The sequence below is a fragment of the Prunus dulcis genome, chromosome 7 (genome assembly GCF_902201215.1).
Source record: "Prunus dulcis chromosome 7, ALMONDv2, whole genome shotgun sequence".
Classification (NCBI taxonomy): domain Eukaryota; kingdom Viridiplantae; phylum Streptophyta; class Magnoliopsida; order Rosales; family Rosaceae; genus Prunus; species Prunus dulcis.
The window spans coordinates 16,697,982-16,708,856 of NC_047656.1; the positions used below are offsets into that span (position 1 = coordinate 16,697,982).

Sequence of the window (10,875 nt, forward strand, 5' to 3'; positions counted from 1 at the left end):
TAAAAGTTGGTTGACTCTTACTAGAACCATCCTAATAATTATCTATTGTTATTGTAACTAGAGAATTCTAGAATTATAGGACTAACTTGTGGTTAAAAATGACTTTAGATAAGTCGGTTACTGTGCAACCGACTTGTCCAAGCAAAATTGCCGACTTAGCATCTGTATAAATATGCCTACAGCCAACTCAAGTAATTAAGCTGAAAACTACAGCTGTCCTATATCCAAAGCCTTGCACTTTTCCTCTACTTCATTCAAATAGAACTACTTGGTTACTCTTTCAAGAGTTTTCCATTCCAAGTTAAGCTATTGTCCTAAACACTAAACCAACCATTTCCTAAACCTCTTCTCCCATAAACTAACATGTTTATATACTGTAAATGATTAGATCATAGAATGTGCACGGGTGAGAAATGCATGCACGCCATTAGCTTTGGCACGTTTATGAGAAAACGTGGTCCAGATTAAAATAGTTGTGTTCGTGCTTTTGGGGTTCCTATACTGAAGCTAAATTTTGCAATGAATACAACACACAACTTACATCCACACACACAAAAAAAAAAAAAAACATCTGGCATGGTTGGCCTATCTGCAGCATTGTCTTGTCTTGTAAACAGAGAAGCCCAGTGTGCACACATCTCATCTTCTGATGAGGAATATGAATCAGCCAATACTTCATCAACCAAGTCATATCCCCTGCCTTCATTCCACAGTACCATGCCCGACAAAATTTCGTGTATGTTGGCTAGACTTGTTAGACTCTGCTGTACTTAGCTTGTAGGATTTAAAGTGTGAACTTACATAAGCTAGGACACCTAGATGTTTTTCAAAGTAATAGAAGCTGGTATTGTTCCTGCCGCTAATAATCGCCAATATCAAGACCCCGAAGCTATAGACATCAAATTTTTCAGAAAATATCCCTCCTGTGGCATACTCTGGAGACATATAGCCAATGCAAAGGCAATTCATTAGTACTTAACTGACAATATTTATTCTTTATTTGTTTCTGGTCTTCAGAAAAGTGCCACAAAATTTATATCTTAATGGCATGCAACAGATGTTTCAGTTAAGATTGCAGGGTTCTAAATAAAATGAATGGTACAGCTAGATTTCCTACATGTTATCTCTGCCTCCATATAAATTCACTAATACACTGATATGAATGACAATATGCTGACCATTGAAATCTGAGTTGGGATGCTCTTCCAAGAATAGGGAAAGGAATGATGCTTACAGTGTTCCCACAACCTTCTGAGTATTTGTCAGATGCTGTGTCCCTTGAACGATAAGTGCCAATAAAAAATCTGAAATTTTGGGGTTCACGTTCTCATCCAAGAGAATGTTACTGACCTTCAAATACGAATCATGGTGGAGATAAAGAAGCCCTCTAGCAACACACTAATAATATTGAATCGTCAAATCAAGCTCAGGTCTCCTCGCTGGATCTTGTAAATGCAAACATTCGAAATATAACCAATAGGTTCATTCATATACAAAGTAGGCAAATTACAAAGATAAAGTCCAGTGAAACTAACCAAATAGATGAGTGTCCAAGCTTCTGTTTGGGATGAACTCATAAATCAGAAACTTCTCATCTTCTTTGACGCAGCAGCCCATGATCCTAGCAAGATTTTTATGTTGGATCTTGATTTGAGGTTCCTTTTCTCAACATCCCACATCGAAAATGCACAACCCTATAAAATTCTTTATAAACAAAGCACTAGAACAGATTAGAAAGTGTGCTTAACCTTGGTGGAGTGGGCTATTGGGCTCTGCAAAAGGATTGTCAATGAATTTGGCATTAATACATAATAATAATATTGATCAAAGACTTGGGCCTTGGGCCTTGGCTCTTGGGCATTAGAGATTTAATTTGCGGCTAGACTATTTTTAAAAAAGAAAAATATAGTACAGCCGCACGGCTATACTATGTAAATATTGTATTTAATAAATAAATAAAAGAAAGAAGGACCCTCTAAGTTGCATTAGCTTATACTTTATAGATATTAATTTGCTAGTTTAAACATATCCAAAGTAGATATTAATAGGCCACTATACAATATTTTAATATAATTTTTATAACGTACATTATTCTTATTCAATAATATATATATATTTCGACTAATTAAAGTAATTCAAAAAGGATAAGATATTACTTAATTACATATGTTAAATGAAGGAAGTTGGCCAAAAGAAAAAGTAAAGAAACTAATTTTATATTTTTAAAATTTATACTTTTCAAAAAAAAAAAAAAAAATCATGAACACTTCTCCCGACGAAATTCAATTTCTCTTCTTCTTTTTCTCCTTTAATATTCACTAATTTAATTACTAATCAAAGTAATTAAACATGCTACTTAAAGGGTGTAGCCTACCTTTTCATTATTAAAAATTTAAAAAAATTTTTAAAAAAAAAAGATTTTAAGAACAGAGTATAGCCGTGCGGCTATACTATTCTTGATAAAAAAATGGGCCACGTGTCGACTTTTTTAAAAAAACCGAGTATAGCCGTGCGGCTGTACTTTCTTTTGGTTTCAAAAAAAAGGAGCCTCCAGCCATTCTGCGCCACGTGTCCCAGAAAAGTATAGCCGCGCGGCTAGACTATTTTTAAAAAAGAAAAATATAGTACAGCCGCACGGCTATACTATGTAAATATAGTATTTAATAAATAAATAAAAGAAAGAAGGGCCCTCCAAAAGAAAGAAGGACCCTCCAAAGTTGCATTAGCTTGTGCTTTATAGATATTAATTTGCTAGTTTAAACATATCCAAAGTAGATATTAATAGGCCACTATACAATATTTTAATATAATTTCTATGACGTACATTATTCTTATTCAATAATATGTGAGAATTATTTGTATAATACGTGAACTTTGTGTGTCTTAATGAAAATTTTTTAAAACGTATGTGTATTAAGCATTACAAATACGTACAAACATGTACAATACGACTATTGTACGTTTGCTTTTTTAAAAAAGGAGATGCGTATAGAACACGAACGTATTATTGGAAACTACGTACGTACACACACACATATATATTACGATTAATTAAAGTAATTCAAAAAGGATAAGATATTGCTTAATTACATATATTAAATTAAGGAAGTTGGCCAAAAAAAAAAGTAAAAAAACTAATTTTATATTTCTAAAATTTATACTTTAAAAAAAAAAAAACACATGAAGACTTCTCCCGACGAAATTTCGTCGGCAAAGATCTATGCCGCCAAAATTTGCCGGATTAGGTTTCCCCCGACGAAAACATCTTTGCCGACGAAATTTCGTCGGGAGAGGTATTTTTCAAAAAAATAAGTATAAAATTAGGATGTTTAGGTTAATTAATTTTTAAAAATTGTATTTTTAGTAACTACATAATATATTTGGAGGTTTAATTAGTTGAATTAGCAATTATATTTTAATTATAATTTATTTAATGACTGATTATGATTAAATATTTTAATTAATGAATAGTAATTCAATTTCTCTTCTTCTTTTTCTACTTTAATATTCACTAATTTAATTACTAATCAAAGTAATTAAACATGCTACTTAAAGGGTGTAGCCTACCTTTTCATTATTAAAAATAGAAAAAAAATTTAAAAATTTTTTTTTTTTAAAAAAAAAAAGATTTTAAGAACAGAGTATAGCCGTGCGGCTATACTATTCATTATTAAAAATAGAAAAAAAAATTAAAAAATTTTTTTTTTTTAAAAAAAAGATTTTAAGAACAGAGTATAGCCGCGCGGCTATACTATTCTTGATTAAAAAATGCGCCACGTGTCGACTTTTTTAAAAAAACCGAGTATAGCCGTGCGGCTGTACTTTCTTTTGGTTTCAAAAAAAAGGAGCCTCCAACCATTCTGCGCCACGTGTCCCAGAAAAGTATAGCCGCGCGGCAAGACTATTTTTCAAAAAGAAAAATATAGCCGCACGGCTATACTATGTAAATATAGTATTTAATAAATAAATAAAAGAAGAGAAGGACCCTCCAAGTTGCATTAGCTTGTACTTTATAGATATTAATTTGCTTGTTTAAACATATCCAAAGTAGATATTAATCGGTCACTATACAATATTTTAATATAATTTTTATAACGTACATTATTCTTATTCAATAATATGTGAGAATTATTTGTATAATACGTGAACTTTGTGTGTCTTAATGAAAATTTTGTAAAACGTATTTGTATTAAGCATTACAAATACGTACAAACATGTACAATACGACTATTGTACGTTTGCTTTTTAAAAAAAGGAGATGCATATAGAACACGAATGTATTATTGGAAACTACGTACGTACACACACACACATATGAATATACGTATACATACATATATATATATTACGACTAATTAAAGTAATTAAAAAATAATAAGATATTACTTAATTACATATATTAAATGAAGGAAGTTGGCCAAAAGAAAAAGAAAAGAAACTAATTTTATATTTTAAAATTTTATACTTTAAAAAAAAAAAAAAAAATGAAGACTTCTCCCGACGAAATTTCGTCGGCAAAGATCTATGCCGACAAAATTTGCCGGATTAGGTTTCCCCCGACGAAAACATCTTTACCGATGAAATTTCGTCGGGAGAGGTATTTTTCAAAAAAATAAGTATAAACTTAGGATGTTTAGGTTAATTAATTTTTAAAAATTGTATTTTTAGTAACTACATAATATATTTTGAGGTTTAATTAGTTGAATTAGCAATTATATTTTAATTATTATTTATTTAATGACTGATTATGATTAAATATTTTAATTAATGAATAGTAATTCAATTTCTCTTCTTCTTTCTCTCCTTTAATATTCACTAATTTAATTACTAATCAAAGTAATTAAACATGCTACTTAAAGGGTGTAGCCTACCTTTTCATTATTAAAAATAGAAAAAAAATTTAAAAAAATTTTTAAAAAAAAAAAAAAAAAAGATTTTAAGAACAGAGTATAGCCGTGCGGCTATACTATTCATTATTAAAAATAGAAAAAAAATTTAAATTTTTTTTTTTTAAAAAAAAAAGATTTTCAGAACAGAGTATAGCCGCGCGGCTATACTATTCTTGATTAAAAAATGCGCCACGTGTCGACTTTTTTAAAAAAACCGAGTATAGCCGTGCGGCTGTACTTTCTTTTGGTTTCAAAAAAAAAGGAGCCGCCAGCCATTCTGCGCCACGTGTCCCAGAAAAGTATAGCCGCGCGGCTAGACTATTTTTCAAAAAGAAAAATATAGTACAGCCGCACGGCTATACTATGTAAATATAGTATTTAATAAATAAATAAATAAAAGAAAGAACGACCCTCCAAGTTGCATTAGCTTGTACTTTATAGATATTAATTTGCTAGTTTAAACATATCCAAAGTAGATATTAATAGGCCACTATACAATATTTTAATATAATTTCTATAACGTACATTATTCTTATTCAATAATATGTGAGAATTATTTGTATAATACGTGAACTTTGTGTGTCTTAATGAAAATTTTGTAAAACGTATGTGTATTAAGCATTACAAATACGTATAAACATGTACAATACGACTATTGTACGTTTGCTTTTTAAAAAAAGGAGATGCGTATAGAACACGAACGTATTATTGGAAACTACGTACGTACACACACACATATATATTACGACTAATTAAAGTAATTCAAAAAGGATAAGATATTGCTTAATTACATATATTAAATTAAGGAAGTTGGCCAAAAGAAAAAGTAAAGAAACTAATTTTATATTTCTAAAATTTATACTTTAAAAAAAAAAAACACATGAAGACTTCTCCCGACGAAATTTCGTCGGCAAAGATCTATGCCGACAAAATTTGCCGGATTAGGTTTCCCCCGACGAAAACATCTTTGCCGACGAAATTTCGTCGGGAGAGGTATTTTTCAAAAAAAATAAGTATAAACTTAGGATGTTTAGGTTAATTAATTTTTAAAAATTGTATTTTTAGTAATTACATAATATATGGAGGTTTAATTTGTTGAATTAGCAATTATATTTTAATTATTATTTATTTAATGACTGATTATGATTAAATATTTTAATTAATGAATAGTAATTCAATTTCTCTTCTTCTTTCTCTCCTTTAATATTCACTAATTTAATTACTAATCAAAGTAATTAAACATGCTACTTAAAGGGTGTAGCCTACCTTTTCATTATTAAAAATAGAAAAAAAAATTTAAAATTTTTTTTTAAAAAAAAAAAAAAAGATTTTAAGAACAGAGTATAGCCGTGCGGCTATACTATTCAATATTAAAAAAAGAAAAACAATTTAAAATTTTTTTTTTTTAAAAAAAAAAAGATTTTAAGAACAGAGTATAGCCGTGCGGCTATACTATTCTTGATATAAAAATGCGCCACGTGTCGACTTTTTAAAAACCGAGTACAGCCGTGCGGCTGTACTCTTTTTTGGTTTCAAAAAAAAGGAGCCTCCAGCCATTCTGCGCCACGTTTCCCAAAAAAGTATAGCCGTCCGGCTAGACTATTTTTCAAAAAGAAAAATATAGTACAGCCGCACGGCTATACTATGTAAATATAGTATTTAATAAATAAATAAAAGAAAGAAGGACCCCCCAAAGTTGCATTAGCTTGTACTTTATAGATATTAATTTGCTAGTTTAAACATATTCAAAGTAGATATTAATAGGCCACTATACAATATTTTAATATAATTTCTATAACGTACATTATTCTTATTCAATAATATGTGAGAATTATTTGTATAATACGTGAACTTTGTGTGTCTTAATGAAAATTTTGTAAAACGAATGTGTATTAAGCATTACAAATACGTACAAACATGTACAATACGACTATTGTACGTTTGCTTTTTAAAAAAAGGAGATGCGGATAGAACACGAACGTATTATTGGAAACTACGTACGTACACACACATATATATTACGACTAATTAAAGTAATTCAAAAAGGATAAGATATTGCTTAATTACATATATTAAATTAAGGAAGTTGGCCAAAAGAAAAAGTAAAGAAACTAATTTTATATTTCTAAAATTTATACTTTAAAAAAAAAAAAACACATGAAGATTTCTCCCGACGAAATTTCGTCGGCAAAGATCTATGCCGACAAAATTTGCCGGATTAGGTTTCCCCCGACGAAAATATCTTTGCCGACGAAATTTCGTCGGGAGAGGTATTTTAAAAAAAAAATAAGTATAAACTTAGGATGTTTAGGTTAATTAATTTTTAAAAATTTTATTTTTAGTAACTACATAATATATTTGGAGGTTTAATTAGTTGAATTAGCAATTATATTTTAATTATTATTTATTTAATGACTGATTATGATTAAATATTTTAATTAATGAATAGTAATTCAATTTCTCTTCTTCTTGTTCTCCTTTAATATTCACTAATTTAATTACTAATCAAAGTAATTAAACATGCTACTTAAAGGGTGTAGCCTACCTTTTCATTGAAAAAAAAAAAATTTTTAAAAAATTTTTTAAAAAAAAAAAAGATTTTAGGAACAGAGTATAGCCGCGCGGCTATACTATTGTTGATATAAAAATGTGCCACGTATCGACTTTTTAAAAAAACCGAGTATAGCCGTGCGGCTGTACTTTCTTTTGGTTTCAAAAAAAAGGAGCCTCCAGCCATTCTGCGCCACGTGTCCCAAAAAAGTATAGCCGTGCGGCTAGACTATTTTTCAAAAAGAAAAATATAGTACAGCCGCACGGCTATACTATGTAAATATAGTATTTAATAAATAAATAAATAAAAGAAAGAAGGACCCTCAAAGTTGCATTAGCTTGTACTTTATAGATATTAATTTGCTAGTTTAAACATATCCAAAGTAGATATTAATAGGCCACTATACAATATTTTAATATAATTTCTATATCGTACATTATTCTTATTCAATAATATGTGAGAATTATTTGTATAATACGTGAACTTTATGTGTCTTAATGAAAATTTTGTAAAAAGTATGTGTATTAAGCATTACAAATACGTACAAACATGTACAATACGACTATTATACGTTTGCTTTTTAAAAAAAGGAGATGCGTATAGAATACGAACGTATTATTGGAAACTACGTACGTACACACACACACATATATATTACGACTAATTAAAGTAATTCAAAAAGGATAAGATATTGCTTAATTACATATATTAAATTAAGGAAGTTGGCCTAAAGAAAAAGTAAAGAAACTAATTTTATATTTCTAAAATTTATACTTTAAAAAAAAAAAAACACATGAAGACTTCTCCGGACGAAATTTCGTCGGCAAAGATCTATGCCGACAAAATTTGCCGGATTAGGTTTCCCCCGACGAAAACATCTTTGCCGACGAAATTTCGTCGGGAGAGGTATTTTTAAAAAAAATAAGTATAAACTTAGGATGTTTAGGTTAATTTATTTTTAAAAATTTTATTTTTAGTAACTACATAATATATTTGGAGGTTTAATTAGTTGAATTAGCAATTATATTTTAATTATTATTTATTTAATGACTGATTATGATTAAATATTTTAATTAATGAATAGTAATTCAATTTCTCTTCTTCTTTTTCTCCTTTAATATTCACTAATTTAATTACTAATCAAAGTAATTAAACATGCTACTTAAAGGGTGTAGCCTACCTTTTCATTATTAAAAATAGAAAAAAAAATTTAAAAATTTTTTTTTTAAAAAAAAAAAAAAGATTTTAAGAACAGAGTATAGCCGTGCAGCTATACTATTCATTATTAAAAATAGAAAAAAAATTTAAAATTTTTTTTTTTTTAAAAAAAGATTTTAAGAACAGAGGGTAGCCGCGCGGCTATACTATTCTTGATTAAAAATGCGCCACGTGTCGACTTTTTAAAAAAAACCAAGTATAGCCGTGCGGCTGTACTTTCTTTTGGTTTCAAAAAAAAAGGAGCCTCCAGCCATTCTGCGCCACGTGTCCCAGAAAAGTATAGCCGCGCGGCTAGACTATTTTTCAAAAAGAAAAATATAGTATAGCCGTGTAAATATAGTATTTAATAAATAAATAAAAGAAAGAAGGACCCTCCAAGTTGCATTAGCTTGTACTTTATAGATATTAATTTGCTAGTTTAAACATATCCAAAGTAGATATTAATAGGCCACTATACAATATTTTAATATAATTTATATGACGTACATTATTCTTATTCAATAATATGTGAGAATTATTTGTATAATACGCGAACTTTGTGTGTCTTAATGAAAATTTTGTCAAACGTATGTGTATAAAGCATTACAAATACGTACAAACATGTACAATACGACTATTGTACGTTTGCTTTTTAAAAAAAGGAGATGCGTATAGAACACGAACGTATTATTGGAAACTACGTACGTACACACACACATATATATTACGAATAATTAAAGTAATTCAAAAAGGATAAGATATTGCTTAATTACATATATTAAATTAAGGAAGTTGGCCAAAAGAAAAAGTAAAGAAACTAATTTTATATTTCTAAAATTTATACTTTAAAAAAAAAAAAACACATGAAGATTTCTCCCGACGAAATTTCGTCGGCAAAGATCTATGCCGACAAAATTTGCCGGATTAGGTTTCCCCCGACGAAAATATCTTTGCCGACGAAATTTCGTCGGGAGAGGTCTTTTTCAAAAAAATAAGTATAAACTTAGGATGTTTAGGTTAATTAATTTTTAAAAATTGTATTTTTAGTAACTACATAATATATTTTGAGGTTTAATTAGTTGAATTAGCAATTATATTTTAATTATTATTTATTTAATGACTGATTATGATTAAATATTTTAATTAATGAATAGTAATTCAATTTCTCTTCTTCTTTTTCTCCTTTAATATTAACTAATTTAATTACTAATCAAAGTAATTAAACATGCTACTTAAAGGGTGTAGCCTACCTTTTCATTATTAAAAATAGAAAAAAAATTTAAAAATTTTTTTTTAAAAAAAAAAAAGATTTTAAGAACAGAGTATAGCCGTGCGGCTATACTATTCATTATTAAAAATAGAAAAAAAATTTAAAATTTTTTTTTTTAAAAAAAAAAAGATTTTAAGAACAGAGTATAGCCGCGCGGCTATACTATTCTTGATTAAAAAATGCGCCACGGGTCGACTTTTTTAAAAAAACCGAGTATAGCCGTGCGGCTGTACTTTCTTTTGGTTTCAAAAAAAAGGAGCCTCCAACCATTCTGCGCCACGTGTCCCAGAAAAGTATAGCCGCGCGGCTAGACTATTTTTCAAAAAGAAAAATATAGTACAGCAGCACGGCTATACTATGTAAATATAGTATTTAATAAATAAATAAAAGAAAGAAGGACCCTCCAAGTTGCATTAGCTTGTACTTTATAGATATTAATTTGCTAGTTTAAACATATCCAAAGTAGATACTAATAGGCCACTATACAATATTTTAATATAATTTCTATAACGTACATTATTCTTATTCAATAATATGTGAGAATTATTTGTATAATACGTGAACTTTGTGTGTCTTAATGAAAATTTTGTAAAACGTATGTGTATTAAGCATTACAAATTCGTACAAACATGTACAATACGACTATTATACGTTTGCTTTTTAAAAAAAGGAGATGCGTATAGAATACGAACGTATTATTGGAAACTACGTACGTACACACACACACATATATATTACGACTAATTAAAGTAATTCAAAAAGGATAAGATATTGCTTAATTACATATATTAAATTAAGGAAGTTGGCCAAAAGAAAAAGTAAAGAACCTAATTTTATATTTTTAAAATTTATACTTTAAAAAAAAAAAAACACATGAAGACTTCTCCCGACGAAATTTCGTCGGCAAAGATCTATGCCGACAAAATTTGTCGGATTAGGTTTCCCCCGACGAAAACATCTTTGCCGAC

At 28.8% G+C, this 10,875-nt stretch overlaps 1 pseudogene; it reads right to left on the reverse strand.

The window, feature by feature from the left end:
- Positions 1-10,376: 10,376 nt before the first annotated feature.
- Positions 10,377-10,875, reverse strand: part of LOC117635483 — a 1,467-nt pseudogene continuing 968 nt past the window's right edge.